Consider the following 12,319-nt stretch of genomic DNA (forward strand, 5'->3'; position numbering starts at 1 on the left):
CAGGGCATTTGATGCAAAGTGCAGCACCACAACATCAATAAAATATGGGCTGTGCACAAGACAGAGGCTTACTCCTCCTGGAGGTTGTTTCAGTATTGTCAGATGATTCCCTTAATATTAAATCAATTCAAATAATGTAACATAGAAACAAGCAGAATTGACAATAATATCTCCCAAACTGTGTGTCAAAGATGAAAATGTGGAATCCAAGATCCTGTGTCTTCTAACAACAAGATTGTTTTAGAATACCATATTTTATTGTTATTTTCCACAATGCTTCATCTTAACGGTGGTATTTCCTTGGTGATTTGCCATCGTATGAAGCCACATGGTTCAGTTCCTCTTTACTGACAGGTACTTTTTCTTTGCCTCATAAAAACACATGCAGGTTGGTTTGTTATGCATTCGTATTGTTATTTTTTTTCTCAGGAGTTGTTTCTGTCTGGCCAAAACAGGATAAAGGATTGATGGATTGCTGCAGTGATGCAAGTCTTTGTGGAGGGTTTACTCCTGTCTCTAGAGGAACTCTAAATCTCTTATTGGTCACCTTTCTGACCAAGGCCCTTGTTGCTTGGTTACAGAGTTTGACCAGACAGCAAACTTTTGAAAGTCTCGTCCGAGTTAGTATCTGTTTTTCAGTGATTTTGCTTTTCTGGAGTTCGAAAACCTCCCAAAATCTATAATATTCAATCATCTCAGCTCTATGGAGCGGAGGTCTCAGAAGCGTTGAATGGGGTAACGGACAGAACTTTCATATTTTGCAGATATTCACTTTACTGCTTTTTTCAGGCAATAAGGAAAACAGCAGTTTGTTGCTTACTGCCTGAATAAATCTAATTTCAAATGTTGAAATCTTGAGTTGATATCGAGGCATAGCCATTTTCTCAGTGCTCATTCATTATAAGTACAAGTATAGTATTTCTCTCAATACGAAAACAACCTTTGAACATACTTCACAAATACTCACTCTAGAGGATAAGTGGAAGAACATTAATACACATTTCTCTTTTTCTCCTTTTCGTCCCTCTCATTATGTTTTGTGTGGTTGTTCTGTGATTGGCATGTGGTGTGAGGCCGCATGTGAAAATAAAAAATGTCATTGGAGAGTCTGTTCTTCACCTCTCTGTTTACCAGCCCGCTGTCATTAGGACAATGCACATGAAAACCATGACAGATATAAAGGGGAAAAAAACTCTGAAATGGAAGATTGAGTTTACCTTCCTCCCCCGTTACCCTTTTGTTTGCCTTCCATTCCTCAAAAGTCAGAGTAATATCCATCTGGCTCTCTCCCACCTCTGCTGCACCTTCTTCCATCTCTCAGCTTAAAAGACACAAGAAGAAATGATTACCTTTGCCCAGAGATATCGGGCCCTGACTCAAACTCATTTGGAAAGCAGATGCTCATACATCATATCTCACTCACCAGAATACAAATCTGATTACCATGACACCGGCTGAACCACGAGCGCTGAACTTGGTTTGAGGAATTTTTACTCTGTTAATGAAACAGCAAACTTTAGTGTTTTCTTTTTCAGGTTCTGCCACCTCGGTCTTTCATAGCACTGGCACTAAAACATTCCACAAAGAAATGAGTTTCTTTACTCGGATGTCAACTCACGTAGTTTATTAATAAGTCAGGTTTCTGAAGACGTCACCTGCAGCATCTTTACAGGGTTTTATTCATTTGCAAAACACACGGGGAATTTACCTTACATGTTATTTAAATACTTATTGAAAATAAAACCAAGTATAAAACTTATTCTATTTATTTACAGTTTTTTACTTCATTTCTTTATTCAATTTTGGCATTTTTTCTTCATGGAATAAACATGTAAGGGCAATATAGGTCAATAAAAAATACTTTAATTCTAGGCCAATTGAAAATGGTGGTCAACACGGAGTGTAATTATAGGATTTAAATCACTAGTATAACATTCAATAGGATGTGTCTCCTGTACATGCCATCAAATGTTAGCACTTTTTCCAGGTCCTGTGACATCGAGCTACAGTCCACTCTGGTAAATTCACAGAGGGATCTCACTGATTCTACGGACACTCAACCTCCACAAACGAGAAAAACAGCAAACTGTATTTTTTTAAGCACACTCCATGACGAAATGCACCCCAAACTAACCCCCGGCGTTTAAGAACAATACTAACCATATCCACAGCTCTCCGTCTCTCGCTGGGTAATGTATTTACACTAAATCCCAACATGCTTGAGATTGTGAGTGAGTGTGACATAAGGCTTAAGGCTGTGCAGTGACATCAGAGCATACTGTACACACTAGCAGGCATTCATCAACAGGATGTTTGATATGATTAAGCTTATGGACACACAATGTGCTGCTATGCTGGAATTAATCTGACATGCTATATCAAGAGCAATAACATCAGGAGTCCTTTGCATACTCTCAGCCGCTACTCAATTAAAGGAATCAACAATTGAATATAAACTTGAGAAAATCCTGAGCTAACAACTACACAGTGTTACCCTGAAGCCTTAGTCTTTAAGGAAATAGGAGTTTTGGATTCTTTGGACAAATAAGATGTATTGTACCGTGTTTTGATAGTAATTTATTCCATTGCCGCCTGTGGGCATGTAACGTTTTAGCGTGAATACTGTCACTTGGCTGCAGTAAGGGTTTTGCTCCGAGCTTTATCCTCAGAGTGTGAGAGCAGCTAAGGCTTAAGGTCCTTATTCATGCAGGACTTATTACTACTAAGGCCAAACACGGAAGGTCATACGTGTTGGCAAATACGGTGGAGCATGTTACTTTGGTGAAATGCAGCGGAATGTCGTTCAGTCAGGCCGTAGGGTCTGCACATACATTACAGCTCGACACAATGCAGTTATACCGTGAAGGACCGCTGCTGTAGTCCTGTCAGTTTGACTAATTCACTTATGAGACAAGGCCAAAGTCAGTGCTGAAGCCAGAAGTAAAAAATTTGAATCTGTGACCAACACATGCTTGGCTGAATTTTCCATCAAACTGAAATTAAAAGTGCAATTTGTTTAGACAACGTTTAGTTAATAAATAGTGGCCTAAACAAGGACAAGATTAAGGTTCAACAGAACAGAAAACGACCCAAAAGAAGCACCAATTCCCTGAAGTCATGGACAAGCTCTGAATACTCTGGCTTTATGAAATAATTGCAAACATTCACTGTAACTAAGAGCCAAGGGAGAGAAAGAAAGATGGCCTAACCGCAGTGAATGATTTATGGTAATTATTTAAGTCGGTGTGTCAGTAGTTTCACTTGGTCTTTAGCATGCTAGTAAATTGTAATTAGCATCATCATGATGTTTCTGAGTAACCACTCTCTTCCCATGATACATTTCTTCACTAATTGCAGTGTCTTCCAGGATGACAATGCTTGTATCTACAAGGCGTAAGTGCAGTGAACTGAACAGCATGATAATGATGTTGAAAATATACCAATTTATTTTCTATAAACACGCATCCAGTCTGAGCTTTAGGGGACATTTTTCAGGGCGGTTTGAGAATAAATCTTCCACAGTATGTGTTACACACATTGTTTTGATGTCTAATGGAGGTGAGGTCCCCTGATCTTGTTGGAGAGGCTTAAAGGTGAACATAATCATTCATTAGCAATGAACTTGTATTCCACCCTTGAGAAATAATTCTGTCAGTCTCAGGTGGAAAAACAGTACATGTATAATATATTGAATCTCCAGCAAATCCCACAACTGAATGAAAGGCTCCGTACTAAAATGTCAGGTCATCTTAAGAGTGAAACTGCTTCCAACATACACAACACTCACAGTCTCTTGAGTGCTCAATCATCTCCACCAGAGGTAGGAAGAGACCATAACGTTTCAACACACCGTTGGAAAAAGTCATTTAGTCAACAATCTGTTAAATTTGATAAAAAGTTGTTTCTTTTGAGATGCGTGCACTAAAGCTTCAATGATTGGGTCATTAAATCCACAGCGCCTCTTGTCAGTAAAGACACATCACTTCCCATTAAAGAAGACAATATATCAGCCCTTTAGGGACAAAGTTTAGAAGACTTTCCTGAGGCCTCTCTTTAGCCGTCCTTGTCTCTTTGTGTCTGTCAGGCTCTGTTAAGGGGAATTAAGGGGAATCAGGTGCTCCTTGGTGCTTTTGTAGTCACAAACTAACTTTTCTTCGATCTGAGAACCAAAGCTCAACTTCACCAGTAGAAACTTTAACTTTAACAGTAGACCAGAAGAATACCATTCTTCGTGTCTCATCTTGATGGTGTTTCGTGCTCGCAATAGATTCCTCTTGCAAAGCTTAAAGTTTATTTTAGATGTTGACAGAGAGTGACGCTGAATGCATCGGCGCTTAATCCAAACATTTGAAAAGCAGCATTTCTTTGTGTCATGAAAACTTTCAGTGTGTTTCATTGTTTGTAATCCTTCTGTAGGCAGTGGGCACTCATTATTCATGTGTGGTCATCCTGTGGTCATCTTTGCCCTCTAAGGGCTTTTGCTCCAGGCTTCACACAAACACTAAATCAATTTAACTGATGCTAAGTGAGAGAGAAATGCATCAAAAGAGGAGAATGGGAACCATATATAAAAAAAGACAACAGAATGATTTAAAAACTGAGACAATTTCCATTAAAATTAGGATTCTAATTTAACTGTTCGACTTGGATGTGTTGGGAAGCATCTGGACGCAAATGAATCGGAAAGGTTATACAATCACTGACAGATGGTTAGGCCATGATATGATGGAATTGGTATTAGGAAAAGGTAAAGTCCGCCACATGCTGGAGCCCACAGGCAAATCATTTAAGCGAAAGTCACTTATCTGAATCTGTATCCTATATTTTCCATGCATGGCTAACTGCTATTAAACAGAAAACGGCTTACTGCAGGACAGCCCCGTCACAACAGTTTCCTCCGGTGATGTTTTAAATACACTCCGCACTTTTTAAATGTAACCGCACACACAAGGTCACACACCAAGCACCTCTCTTGCCGGTCGCATATCTGTTTTAAAAAAAATAAAATGGATAGAGAGCTGTTATGAATAAGAAATGATACATTCATGAAAGATTCACCCCTGTCCATACTGAGATTTTAGGTTCCGACTTTGTGTCACTTGCAATGTACCGTGGCCTCACTGATGACTTCAGGTGTGGTGGCCGGGCAGCAGAGACTGTTTTCTTTTTGCGCTGTAAGCAGATGTCGAGGTACGTCAGTGGGCAAGCAGGACAAGCTGACGATGTGAAGGTATGTCCTGTCCCTTAGCCATGGCCACAAGGTCACTGGGAAAGTAAGTCCTTCTCTCAAAAAGCCTACGGGTCATTCTGGGTTGCTAGTGCACTGTGTCATATTTGACTTCTTTGGTCAAATCTGCAAAGCATTGAGACTGAAGTTTGAATAGCAAAGGCTCTGTCAACATAAGCCAATGGGACTTCTCTATGGAATTTGAAATATTGCGGATATTAAGCTCTGTGGCTATTTGTTATAATCACACGTGTTGCTCAGCAGGATAATCTCCACATATAAACTCAACTTTGTTATAACCAAAGGGCAAATACGACTGCCAGGAATAAATGGCTAACGTTATGCTAAGAACAAACTTCCTCATGATCACGTGACATAACATCACCACCGCTAAGCTAAAGGCGGTGTCTGACGTGATGACGTTTAGTAATCTTATTTAGTAACTTGTTATTAACTGCCATTTTTATGACAGATATAAGCTTCAGACATTCAAGAGTGGTTTATTTACTGACATCATTCATGTCAAAGAACAAAACAAGAACATTTGCCAGCTTGTGTTAACCTCAGACCTAATGCCATGCCTCTAACCGTTGGAGAACGAGGTAACAGGTAGTGGTAAAATATGAACTTATTTCCAGATTCATGGACTCATTCCTACACCACTCTTTAAACAGTCTTTTGCAAGTTATTTCTTTATCTCTATCCCATATATTTAGCGATATCTGACATACTACTGCACGTGCTGCAGGACTGACACATGTTGATGCAGTGTACCTGACATTCCTGAGCCTTCACCTTCTCAGTAGGTGTTTATTTTCTTTAATTATAATCATGCGGATATGAAGTGAATAGAATTGAATAAACAAAGCCTTGAGCCAAAGCGTGGATTCTATTTACAGTGGATAATTGGTATGGGTATGTCTAGACTCTAGCCTATTAGACACAGCTTAACCGACTACGCCGCTGCTGATACCATTGCTCGTATTAATCTGAGCAAATAATGAAACGGAGAATGAAAAATGCACCTGAGGCAAATCTGTGGATTCTCTCCCAGAATAATAAGCGAAAACCCAAGATGACAAGCACACTGCAGCGATGCATCAAGGAAGGAGCGTGGGTCACACACTGATATTCATCACATCTGTTAAAAGATAGCTGGATCCCTCTTCTTTCTCCCTCAACTGTCTCTGTGTTCGTGAGAAGGACATGCAGTGCGTGATGATCCTACGCATGTGTTTGTCTGCTGTTATGTAATCTCTGTGCTTGTGTATAGGTCCTGTTTACCTGTGATCTTCCCAGATGTTACCAATATATATTTTTTCTTCCTCCATACCAAGTAAAACTCCCACAATTTTGAAAACACACAGATAACCTAAGCTCAACATGGGCTGATAGCATGTAAAATGGTTTTGTTCCAATGAGAGTGATGCTTTAACTTCTTTTAAAATAAAAATGCCAACCTTGATCTTACAAAACTCTTATGGAACAGGAGAATTTACATTAAACTAACACTTGCTGGTCTAGCCTGAGGTCATATTTGAAAGCCTCTGAAAAGCTGGATTTGAAAACATGCAACGTTTTTCCTTCCAGTTTACATATCTGTACAATATGCTAATAACCCGATGCAAATCCAACAGACTTTTCATCAGTAGCTAGATAGTAATGCATGTGCTTCCACTCACATGGAAATCCAACGTCTTTCTGTATGTCTTTATGGCTGTCTCCATTGTTTTATTGTGAAATAATCTGCTAATTAACATATTTGATCAAACTCACTGTTTTTACTCATTGTTCTTTAAGAGTTTTAATTTAAAATGGTAATGTGGAGTATGAAATGTAAGCAGAGTCATATAAGAAGGAAATTACAGCCCTATTATCATACTTACAACACAATATAAGAAGACTTTATACATTCCTATGTCTTTTATTGAGCAATCAGTGCATATTTAGGACACCTTCTACAATATTTTCATTTTTAAACAAGCAAAACAAATCTGACACAGCAGTTTTTAACCAATTCACCAAGAAATGAGTGAGCTACAGATGTTGATTCTGACACAATCAACATCTGTAGCCTAGAAATAACAAGCCTGCTTTTATATACCATCTGAAATTAAAAACCCATTGTTTCAAAACGTTTTAAATAATGAGTCTGAAACTTAATTTAACCAGTGTTTAGATATTGTGCTGTGGTGTTCAGCCTGTTATTCTCCCTCAATGCTTGCTTGAGAACTTTCTCATCTCACTTTTTATTTTTCCTCCATCTCATGTAAAAAGCCTTTCCAACAGTTTCTCTGTTGGAGGTGAGAAGTGTGTGAAAGCTTGAAGCCTGTCACAGCCTCGGCCTGCACCTCCCTGAGGGCAAACACTCGGGTGCCAGGTGACGTGCTGTGTGGGACTCCACTTATTGACCCTGTATAGCTCAGTGGGCTTTAACATGTTGGTTTTCAATGGTGTGGCTTAAAGCTTCTGCTGCCTGCAGACTGGCTGAGTAAACACAAAGCGTGTTCAGTTGCCCATGGGAAATGTTTCTAATGGATTGTTAGAGCAATATATTTAGCTGTAGATGAACTGGTAGGATGACTTTCATTATTGTGCAAAACTTGACTTAAACATAGAGGGGGTTTCTTCAAACCGCCACATGGAGTTCTGCCGTATGATAAACCATATTTCCCTATAAATCCATAGCAGTGTTTTTTCTTTGCCTCCCAGGGTCCAGTAACATCGGCAGTCACTTCGATGGGATGAGGAAGCTGTTTTTAATGATCCCCAGAGATGAACCAATATATTTACCATAATCCCAAACCTCAGGGAGCATCAACTTCTAATCACCTCCTTCTTCCCTCCTCACTGCAGATAGAGATCAGTGCCCATTATAAACCTCATAAAGCACCAGGCTTAAGATGAATCTCTCTCTCTCTCTCTCTCTCTCTCTCTCGCTCTCTCGCTCTCTCTCTCTCTCTCTCTACCTCTCTACACTCAATGGCTTATACATACCAGAGGAAACACTGCGTTGTAACTGGGTGTGTTTCATTCATGTTTTTTTCACCATTTCTTTTCAAAAACATGATGGGATAATAACGCTGTTGAAAAAAATAAACATCGACATGTAGCATTTTCAAAACATCATTGTCAACATGAATGTAACATATTAAACTCATGTTCAATTAATCTGAAAGCTGCAGCTCTGATTTCAGTCATTTACTTTACTTTATTTTCACTTGAATAGCCCTTCCTGTGATCTCACACTGTTGAAACTGTGGCAGAATAGCATTGAACATTTTTGGTACTACCTCTGAGGAAGAATTGCATTTTTTATATATTTGCAGTAGTAAAAACTTAGTCTGTGGCGTCATTTTTGGAAAAACTAACTGTATAACAATTGTTAACCACAAAATAATTGGAACAATGCACACAGTGCTCTCTGAGAAGCCTGCATGGCTGACATACGAGTTGTCATGGTTCTCTGTCTTACTTTAAAGCGATCAATGCTTTTTCTGTCATGATGAATATATCAAATGCACAATATGACGCTGAATGATGTCTTGATGGTTCTTTTAGCAGAGAGTAGACTCGTCTTTCAAAGCTGATGTCTTTTGAAATGCTTTCGACAAAATGCTACATATAGCGCCTTAATTAAAATATGCTAGCTTGCAGAGTGGATTTGTCATAATTTTAGGGTTAGGGATTAGAAAACTCTCCAGTTATCCTCTTTGATTGTTCTCCTCGTGTTTTCCTGTATTACATCACATTTGCATTCTGGCGTGAGTCTTTCATCTGTACTCTCAGACCATCATTATGTCATTTCTGCCTTACAGCAAAGAATGTATGCCAGCTGCTTTCTGCTCTGATGGACCACTGCCTAACCATGCTCAATTACTGTGACCTCACTTTACATAATTACATGATTGATACTGGTAATTACCTAGAAATGTGTCAATTACTAAATTATCTTCACTTCTTCTGTACATACACTGTTATCTACATATGCTTTATTGCTTTTTGTGTGACCCGGGCATTTTAAAGGTGACAGGAAGTAGTGGAATAGCAGCCTACCAGGTCAAGACCAACAATCAAAACATCATGTGGCCAAATGAAGTTTCTTTACTGATTTTTAATTGGGTTATACTTAGGTTTGTACAAGTAGGAGAACATTTCACTTCCTGGGGGGGAAATTGTTGGTCCACCGTATTGGCAGATCAAGCAAATTAATCCCTTCTTTATTCTTAATCCCTCTCCTTATCATAAGATTATGAAAATCCAGATCCCTCCCTTCTCTCAGATATTAAATTGCACCCATAATATAACTCCTGGCTTAAAGAGAAAAAGAGGACGTCAAAAAAACCCAAACATAAAAAACCGTCCCAGCCCCTCAGCCCTCGCAGATCGTGGCTCAAGTGCTCTTTGTTTTGAATTTCTTTCAGTCATTTCTAATTCCTCCGCTGTGTGAGCCTGGTCCACCGCGCCATGAATAATGTCATGGGCCAGCCAGGCTCTGGTATTCTGGAGTTGACAATCTGCTTAAACGGAAGTAAATTGGCAAAAAATAGCTTTCAAATGGACTTTCATTCCTGTGTGCGGGGGAGAGGTTTAGGCAGGGTGATTTTTTTCTCAGCAGAGGGCGTTTTTTGCTCTGACGCTCTCAACCTCTCTCACTCTAGACTGTGTGTGTGTGTGTGTGTGTGTGTGTGTGTGTGTGTGTGTGTGTGCGCCAATCATTGCCCGTTCATTGAGACTTTGCAATCAATGTTTTTCTTGTTTTTTTTCTTTCTCTTACGGCTGCTCATGCTCCGGCTATTTTTGGTTCCATGTGTCAGCTGCCACATGGGGATGTTAGGAATAATTAACTGCCAGTAAACAGATTCATATGCGCATACAACATAACAAACTGTGGAATAAGAATAAATGTAAGCCTGACGAAAGCTCAGGGTGATTCTTTTCACATTTCTTGTCCTTCTAGCTAGAAACTACTGCTTTGTGTTTGTCACCATAAAGTGTTCCTATATAATTACTAGCTCAATGATGTGCATTTATATGAGGCTTTCATCCAAAGCGCTGCCTTGATAAAACCAACCACCACCAGTGGCTTTACCTGCAGACATCACTTTGGCAAGTTAGTGACAAGACAAACCAGATGTCAAGTCCTATGAGCACAACTACCCACCTTTGGTCATGGGTTGACTTGGATTTTAAACAAGTCATTGACTCATTACAGAGGGCAACCGAGATAGCGGACATTGTTGCCATGGGGCAGCAGCATTAAGATACTGCTTCATTAGCACATTATTGGTGTGTCTAAATGTCACACAGCCACAAAGGGGACTTGAACCTTTGGGAAATAGTGTTCATGCACAAGCCCAACTCTTTATTTGTGTCAGTCTGCTTTGACCTCTCAGAAAGTCACACCACAAAGTGGAGGCTGCGCGTTTCTGTGTGCGTGTGTTTGCTCTTATTTGTGTTTTTGTGTTACTCATGCAAAATGACACCGGGGAGGGGGAGAGAGAGGGAGAGAGAGAGAGAGAGAGAGAGAGAGAGAGAGAGAGAAGGGGGAAATAAAAAGGAATAGAGTGTACTCATAAATCAAGTCAAGGTCCAGCCAGTTGCCGCTGCGACTGCAATTTTTTTCTCCTCCGTGTTTCCCGACATTTGATGCTTCCATCTTCTCCTCTTTTAATCTCATCAACCTCAACAAGTGCAGGGTGGGGGGGCGACAGGGCTCGGCGGTGGGCTGTCCGCTGTGTCAGATGAGGTCTGTCGATATCTCTCATCAAACAGGAGCTGATCAAAGGCCTGCCTGTGCCCATGCAGGCGGAAGGATTAAGCCACATCATGCACAACCTCCTTGACAAAAAAAGCCTCTCCACACGAATAAAGAGATTAAGTCAAGAGTGAAATCTAATTCAACGGGAATTGTTAAAAGCAAGCTTCCAAGTCCAGCTCTACACCTGACTACATCTGTGTGAGGGGGATGTGTTTGTAAGCTTTGTTGCACGTTAATGGTTACAAGCTGGTGTTTTTTTTAATGGATGGACTCTCCAGATACAACAGGATCAATTTAATTTATTTCTCAGCTGTTGTGGTGATTTAACAATGCAGCATCAACACCAGATGCGTCTCTGTCCTAAAGGATACAATTCCCGAGGAATAGTTGTAACAATTTACCATCCACTTCTCACATTGTTATCTACAAGCATGTAAATTGCCCCGCAGCAACAAGGTTAAAAGAGACCTTAGTTTTAGAGTAAGTCGTCCTTGGAACCCTTCCAATAGTATCAGACCTTGGCTCTCACAGGACCAATCAAAACATTATCCTGACATGGCCAATCAGCAGGTGGGATTAGCGAGGCTTTGATCCGAAGGCCCAGGCTTTGCTACTTCTGATCCACTCCTCAATAAGTATTTACAGGCTTTGAATCACCAATCATGTTCTTGTACAATAGCACCGTAACATCGTAGTACATTTCAAAGTGGAGCTTGATTGCAACAAGTGTACCATAGTGGACCCATCTGACAAAACCATTGACCCCATAAAGACTCTAACTGCTGATCTATTGTCCATTTGTTCCATTTATGCATCATTGTCTTTTAACAACATGGAAACCCACGCTGAAGGCTAGATTGTAGAGAGCAAACCAACTCTGCCGCAATGCACTCACACTATTGAAGCGTTAGACTTGTAATTCAAAAACTTAAGGGTGTAAATTCACAGCTCACATTACACTATTGATATGGATATTGTATGCTTATTCGCGTCGCCCTTTGGTTTTTTGAATTGATAATAAGTCACCTGCGTTTCGTGCAGATCCCATGGGTTTTATTTAATTGGAGAGGGGTGGTGCGGAACCACAAACTTAAGAATACTATTAAATCCAAACATTTTGTTACCAATCAGCATAAAAAGCAAAGTAACACCGAGGCAGCGAATGGCAGGGGTGAGTGAATATCTGGAGGCACACATTTTAGGTGTGACTCTCACCACCTCCTATTCTTATGGTACATTTATTAAATAATGTACACATTTTGACCTACACAAGACTTGTGAAGTGTACACAACAGTGTGCACAGAACCCGTTTTATTATCCCCATAGCGTC

This window comes from Eleginops maclovinus, chromosome 21 (genome assembly GCF_036324505.1).
Source record: "Eleginops maclovinus isolate JMC-PN-2008 ecotype Puerto Natales chromosome 21, JC_Emac_rtc_rv5, whole genome shotgun sequence".
Taxonomy (NCBI): domain Eukaryota; kingdom Metazoa; phylum Chordata; class Actinopteri; order Perciformes; family Eleginopidae; genus Eleginops; species Eleginops maclovinus.